The sequence below is a fragment of the Bombina bombina genome, chromosome 2, assembly GCF_027579735.1.
Source record: "Bombina bombina isolate aBomBom1 chromosome 2, aBomBom1.pri, whole genome shotgun sequence".
NCBI classification, from domain to species: domain Eukaryota; kingdom Metazoa; phylum Chordata; class Amphibia; order Anura; family Bombinatoridae; genus Bombina; species Bombina bombina.
Window position 1 is genome coordinate 669,997,735 of NC_069500.1, and position 8,225 is coordinate 670,005,959.

Genomic DNA, 8,225 nt, shown 5'->3' on the forward strand with positions numbered 1-8,225 from the left:
CACTTTGGATTGTACACGTGTGGAGTTTTTGTTATTTGCTAAGGCTGCTAGTTTTGTTCGTGCTTCCATAGCATCCATTTTGAAATGAATGCGTTTTGGGCGGTATTTCAATACAAAACTGTGGAACACTTCAAGTTTACCGGTATGGCTAAACAAGTTGAGGTGTTTTAAGTCTTTGAGCATTTGTTCATTCAAAATAATTTTCTGGAGTTCATGAAATGCCTCAGATTGTTTTGTTAGCCATTTCCTTGGTCTCTCTGCCTCTCCAACCAATTCTCCATGTTTGCATTTGTATTCTATTCCATTCTCTTCCCATGAATGAATATTCAGAACATGGTAAAGGCAGGATTTCCACATCCGTTCCATCATTTCTACATCTCCATTGCATGACACACTACATGCCCATAAATGATTTGATATAGACGTCACCCATTTTGATAATTCTTTACAATTTTTCTTTTTGCTGACATTTATGATTTTTTTTTTTAGGCTTTTACTGTAATGCCAGATGTCAAATTGATGATTAGTATTTTTGTATTCCTCGCGTAGTATTTTTCTAATGCTCACATGTCGGTCTGTTGCAACCATCACTGTTAAAAATCCTTCATTGATCATGTGATTCATTGCCCGTCGAAATGCTTTAGCTTCCATGGCCACTGATGATGTTGCCTCTGTAACTTGAACTATTTCTACATGTAAGATTTTTTTCGATTTGTCTTCCATTACTGTATAGGTGCAGTATTTAGCCGAATGACCCGGGCTATCACACTGACCGTCTCCTGTGACCGCAATACCACGTCCACCATAAATACGCAAATTTTCAGCACATTCTGCTTTCCAAAAATTGTCTATTGTTGGAAATAGGAATTGAGTTTGATAGTTGAAATATGTTTGTTTGGATAAAAAACATATTCCAAAGTATTTGAAATAGTCTTATTTTTTCATACTGATTTCCTGTAAAGAGTAGTGAAGAACATGCTAGTAGGTTACCAACCGGTTTTTGTCCAATAGTTGGTTGGCTCGTCCAAAGTTCTGAATTGTGGCCTGATTCACACTCTCCAGTAACTATTAACATTGTTCCAACCAATCTTTTCTCTATTGTCATCATTGGGGCATCACATTCTGGAATTGAACGGCATGGTATCAGTTTTAATAATAGATCAAGACATTTATCAAAAACTATATATTTTGGTTCATGAACTAACTGTTCGTTACTCATTTCTTCAATGACAGAATATTCTTCAATGGTTTCCTCCGTAGTTTCGGGTATGTAAGTTGTATCATTTTCAAATATTTCTTGTTCAACATCAAATGACATTGCATCATGATCCGAATCTAATTCAATTAATGAAACATTGGAAACTTCATGATCAGTTGCTTCTGGTAATACGGTTTGTATTTCTAATGGTTCTGTATTTACATTTACACGGTCTGAATTTTCACTTTGTATAGTTTGAATTGGATCAACATTTAGAGTGTTAATATTTGTATTGACTGTCAATTCTGTATTTTGAAATGCCAAACTACTTTCGATGGAGTTATCCGTCGACATATCCCCCATAGTCCAAGTGTATTGATCCTTTTTTTTTATAAAATCTGTGGTTGTAGTAATTTTATTTAGTGTTTTAACAATTTTTCCTGTTTGGACACTAGTGGTTAGTGTTCCATGGAACATATTGAATGTAGTAGAGTTGTCAATTTTTTCAATAATCTCTGTATTAGTAGAGGCATCTGTCTTTGTTATGTTACATCTTTGACCACAAGAGTGACAAACAAAAATCCGTGGTTGTTTTTCAATTAGAAAAGCCGATGATGTTGATGGAGTACATTCTGAAAAAGTTAAAGCAGATCCTGATACATCTGGTGCTGAAGTTGAGGGTGTTGATGAGAAATGAGTAATACGAGATGGAAAGATTGTTGGCGTTGCATCCGGCTTCAATTTTTTATTAACACCGTGGGTGTAATAACAGTCTGCTCTGAAATGTTTGGAACACATTCGGTATTTTATGGTTCGGTTTGTTTCATAAATACGTTGTACCATTGGTTCCAATTGATCTATTGTATACTGATTGGTTTGCTGTAACCAAATGCAAATTCTTTCATGTGTTTTGGGAAAAACATGAAAACTGATGTCTAATTGACACCTTCCTCTTCTAGTTGAACTAGCACATACAACTACAATACAGTCCGGCATTCTGATTATTTATCTGTATCACAAAAAATAAAAATTAATTAGTACATTTAATTTAAGTATGTTATATTAAATATATAATTATAAATATTGTTTAAAAATATACAAAACCACTAAATAATTAATTATTAATGTATTAAATAGCAATATTACGATATTCAATTCATTTTAAATATATATATATATAAAAATATATTACAATGATTTTCTTTTTTAATTTTGGTACGTATGTGTGTTTGTTTATGTATATGTCTATTGATTTTACTGTGTCTATTTTTATTCGTGGATGTGTGTAGCTGTTTATGATTGTGTCTATTTTGTGGGAATTATTTTTATTTTTTGAACAAGGTTAGTGTGTATGTGACTATGTGTTTAATTATGAAGATATATGAGTGTGTGTGTGGTGTGTGTGTGTTTATGTGTTAGTATGTGAATGTAATTTTAAAAATGTGCATATTTATTGAAATGTGTATATATGTATGTGTATGTGTTTATGTATGACACTGTGTGTTTTATGAATCATATACATCTTTGTGTTTTTTGGTATATTTGTGTATTTATATAAATATTGGTAGATATATGGATGTATATGTGTATGTTTTTTTTTTATAATAACGTATTTTATTTATTAGTATATGTGTATTTGTATTTATGTATGTATGTGTCAATATGTATGTATGTGTCTGTGTGTGTGTGTGTATGTACATTTCAGAAATTTTAAATATTTATTTTTATTTGTATGTATGTGAATTTGTATGTATGTGTATGTGGATGCTTGTGCACATTTTTTTATATAATTGACATTGTGTTAATTTATGCATATATGTGTTTGTATGTATATTTGTTTTAGACTGCATGTGTTAAAATGTGTTTTTATTAAAAGCACGTAACTGTTTTGGTACAATGTTGATATATATATATATGTGTGTGTGTGTGTGTGTGTGTTTGTGTGTGTTTGTGTGTGTGTGTGTGTGTGTGTGTGTTCAAGTGTGAATCTATTTTTATCAGTTTAGAAGATGTTCAATTTTGAATAAATATGTTTATTTGTGTGTGTGTGTGTCTGTATTTGACATTCAGTGCATATATTATGATGTGTGTTTAATTATGTGTGTCTGTGTTTTTGTGTATTTGTTAATTATAGTTTATTATTTAATGTATATTTCTAGAAAAAAATTTGTATATGGATTTGAATGTGTGTATTTAGTCATATGTGTGAGCTTGTTTGTATGTAATTGAATGTTTGGATTTATAAGTAGGTGTGTGTGTATGTGTATTTGAATTTATATATTTATATATATATATATATATATATATATATATATATATATATATATATATATATATATATATGTATGTATGAGTGTATGTACGTTAATGTCTGTATTAAATTAATATATATGTACAGGTAGCCCTCAGTTTACGCCATGGTTAGGTTCCAGAAGGAATGGTTGTAAATCGAAACAATTGTAAAATGAAACCCAGTTTATAATGTAAGTCAATGGGAAGTGAGGGAGATAGGTTCCAGGCCCCTCTCAAAATTATCTTAACACCTAATACTTATTTTTAAAGCTTTGAAATGAAGAATTTAAATGCTAAACAGCATTATAAACCTAATAAAATAATCACACAACACAGAATATATAATGAAACTAAGTTAAATGAACAAAAACACAGACTTCACTTGAATTTTCCTGCAAATAGTTCTTTCTATGCATTCAAATTATGGATTGATTTATAGACAGCAAGATCTTGTTCCTTGGAAATCTGCTCGATAGCTCATGTCTGGTTAAACTGATTAATTTCAACTTGCTTGGCTTTGCTGCAACACAAGCTGACAGCTCCACCTAGTGGCTATTTTAATAAATGCACTGCTTCTCAATGCTTTTCAATAGCAGTCACATAACTGGAAAAAAAAGGTTGTTATTCTGAAATGTTGTAAATTGAACCGTTGTAAAACGAGGGCCACCTGTATATGAGTTTGTATTGGTGTATGTTGTTGAGATTATGTTAAATTGTGCTTATACAGCATGTGATTCTAAACTACTTTCCAATGAACTACCATTAAAAAAAATGTGACCAAAATTCGATATTTACAATTTTAGATTAAAAATATACTACTGAGCATGTGCAAGAATTCATAGTCTATACCTATATGCATTTTTGATTTGATGATTGCTATCACATGGTACAAGGGCAGTGCAAATATACATAACTTTGATTGTTGTAATAAAAATAAATGTAATACTCAGTTGAATTACAGACTAAGTGCTGTTGCATTCTCTTTTTATCTTGCATTTGGTGATTATGCAAATCTAATGTGAAGATTTGTCCTTTAAATTAGTGTTTCAATATCACTTTTAATTATGCCATGATGTCGTTGTACATGGTATAATATGTTTAATAAGAATGTATAATAAATCAGGTAGATTAAATTAGGCTTGGAAAGCATAAAGACTAATAAAAAGAGGCTTATTTAGCAGCATTTTATTTCAAGATAAAGCTTGTATTTTATCCTTATTAGAATATATAAATATGACATTCGAATAAACAAGGTTCAGAGAAGATATAAACAAATTAATAAATCTTTTAATTATTAAATAATTACTTGAGACAAAATTAATTTGCAATTGGTTGAGGTTATAATACTTTATAGTGGATAAAGGATTCAATTTGTTATAGCTATTTGGAGTGTACAAAATAATCAATTGAATACAATTTTATTTAAAAAAATAAATACATTGATAAATACTTTTTTTGGAAAAGAATTTGGGTGAATAACAAATTAAAAAGCATGAAATCAATTGCTCTAAACCTAAGATGTGCAGTTCCCCAAAATGGTAAAATTATTATATGGATAATGATCAATGTTGAAAACAATAATTGAGACAAACATATAAGAGATAGGAATTGAGAATAAAAACAACATATTCCAAAGTTAGTGAGAATGCTAGGATTGATAAGAACTAATAGATACTGTAATCAATGGTATAAACTCTATTTTTGGATCCTGAAGTTCAGATAAGGAAAATATCAAATTCAAAAAAAATTCTTTAATAAGCATTCATTAAAATTCAAAACGAGTAATATCGAAATTAGATATACGTAAATAAATTTTAGATGACATACTAAAGTTATTAGTATGCAGTCATTCGATAGATCCGTGTAGAGAATAATAACATACACACAACTTATTAATTTTAAGATTGTATTCACATATCTTATAAAATGAACATGTTATCTAAGATAGAGTACATTATTCACTGACCGTAACAAAACCTGGTGATGTATATACGGTTGTTGAGACTGAGTGACACACTTGCGTATCAGTGACTGATAGAGTTTTGATACAGAGTCACGGCAAGTACTTGAACGCATGCGCCATTGAGCGGAGGATACGCATGCGCAGTTGATGTCTATTACGGGTGCACGAGCGTAGTCCGACACTAACTGAGAAAGCTACGTCACCCGATAAGAAGAAGGAAGTGTTGATGGGGCGGAGCGTGTAGCGCAAACGGAGGAATATTATAAGTAATATTTAGATGTGCAAGAATACATTTAAAAAAATATTACATAAGCGACTGCAATATTTGTAATATTATTTTCTACATTAGCACTTTTGAATTAGAAAAATTTACCTTCACTTTAACTAATATCCCCCTTTCTCATAAATAAAGCCACTCACCAAGGGTTATTTCCCCATTTAGAAGGGTCCCTACAATAATACACACCCCAGGTGGTCTGTTACCCTTACACACAACTTTTGTTGAATTCTCTGTTACTTATGATGTGGGATAGTTAAGCCCTAGTAACTAAACAATTGCATTTTTTTATTTGTTTTGAAAACCCCCTACTTGTTCAGGCCTATGGTATTTTACAAAGTTATGGGCTGTTGTAATGATCAGATTGAGTATATATACAGGGAGTGCAGAATTATTAGGCAAATGAGTATTTTGACCACATCATCCTCTTCATGCATGTTGTCTTACTCCAAGCTGTATAGGCTCGAAAGCCTACTACCAATTAAGCATATTAGGTCATGTGCATCTCTGTAATGAGAAGGGGTGTGGTCTAATGACATCAACACCCTATATCAGGTGTGCATAATTATTAGGCAACTTCCTTTCCGTTGGCAAAATGGGTCAAAAGAAGGACTTGACAGGCTCAGAAAAGTCAAAAATAGTGAGATATCTTGCAGAGGGATGCAGCACTCTTAAAATTGCAAAGCTTCTGAAGCGTGATCATCGAACAATCAAGCGTTTCATTCAAAATAGTCAACAGGGTCGCAAGAAGCGTGTGGAAAAACCAAGGCGCAAAATAACTGCCCATGAACTGAGAAAAGTCAAGCGTGCAGCTGCCAAGATGCCACTTGCCACCAGTTTGGCCATATTTCAGAGCTGCAACATCACTGGAGTGCCCAAAAGCACAAGGTGTGCAATACTCAGAGACATGGCCAAGGTAAGAAAGGCTGAAAGACGACCACCACTGAACAAGACACACAAGCTGAAACGTCAAGACTGGGCCAAGAAATATCTCAAGACTGATTTTTCTAAGGTTTTATGGACTGATGAAATGAGAGTGAGTCTTGATGGGCCAGATGGATGGGCCCGTGGCTGTATTGGTAAAGGGCAGAGAGCTCCAGTCCGACTCAGACGCCAGCAAGGTGGAGGTGGAGTACTGGTTTGGGCTGGTATCATCAAAGATGAGCTTGTGGGGCCTTTTCGGGTTGAGGATGGAGTCAAGCTCAACTCCCAGTCCTACAGCCAGTTTCTGGAAGACACCTTCTTCAAGCAGTGGTACAGGAAGAAGTCTGCATCCTTCAAGAAAAACATGATTTTCATGCAGGACAATGCTCCATCACACACGTCCAAGTACTCCACAGCGTGGCTGGCAAGAAAGGGTATAAAAGAAGAAAATCTAATGACATGGCCTCCTTGTTCACCTGATCTGAACCCCATTGAGAACCTGTGGTCCATCATCAAATGTGAGATTTACAAGGAGGGAAAACAGTACACCTCTCTGAACAGTGTCTGGGAGGCTGTGGTTGCTGCTGCACGCAACGTTGATGGTCAACAGATCAAAACACTGACAGAATCCATGGATGGCAGGCTTTTGAGTGTCCTTGCAAAGAAAGGTGGCTATATTGGTCACTGATTTGTTTTTGTTTTGTTTTTGAATGTCAGAAATGTATATTTGTGAATGTTGAGATGTTATATTGGTTTCACTGGTAAAAAATAAATAATTGAAATGGGTATATATTTGTTTTTTGTTAAGTTGCCTAATAATTATGCACAGTAATAGTCACCTGCACATACAGATATCCCCCTAAAATAGCTAAAACTAAAAACAAACTAAAAACTACTTCCAAAAATATTCAGCTTTGATATTAATGAGTTTTTTGGGTTCATTGAGAACATGGTTGTTGTTCAATAATAAAATTAATCCTCAAAAATACAACTTGCCTAATAATTCTGCACTCCCTGTATGTATGTATGTATATATATATATATATATATATATATATATATATATATATATATATATATATATATATATATATATATATATATATATATATATACTCAGGATATATCGGGTAATTTTATTTATCCCATTTTTCATCAACACTACAGACGAGATTACATATGCGGCGTTGCCCGCAAAAGACGAGGACGTCGGTGTTTAGTCCGGATTTGCTATCACATATGCGGCGCGTATAATTCCGCCGTCGGTAGCTATTTTTACTCCCATAATCTAACATAGAACAATCTAGCAAATTGGTATCACATATTAAGTGCAAGGACTTACACGACAAAAATGTAGAAATTTTACTCCATTTTCACCTCACCACACATAGGCAGGTGCAGAAAGCCTTGTGCTGAAAATGTGAGCACCGTAACTCCCTGAAAATATTAACTAACATCTAAAACATGCGCAATATCTACCTGTCAACCGCAATCCCCCACTGCAATAACTAATAAAGTATATTAACCCCCTAATCCGCCAACCCCCACATCGCAATATGCCTAATTAAACT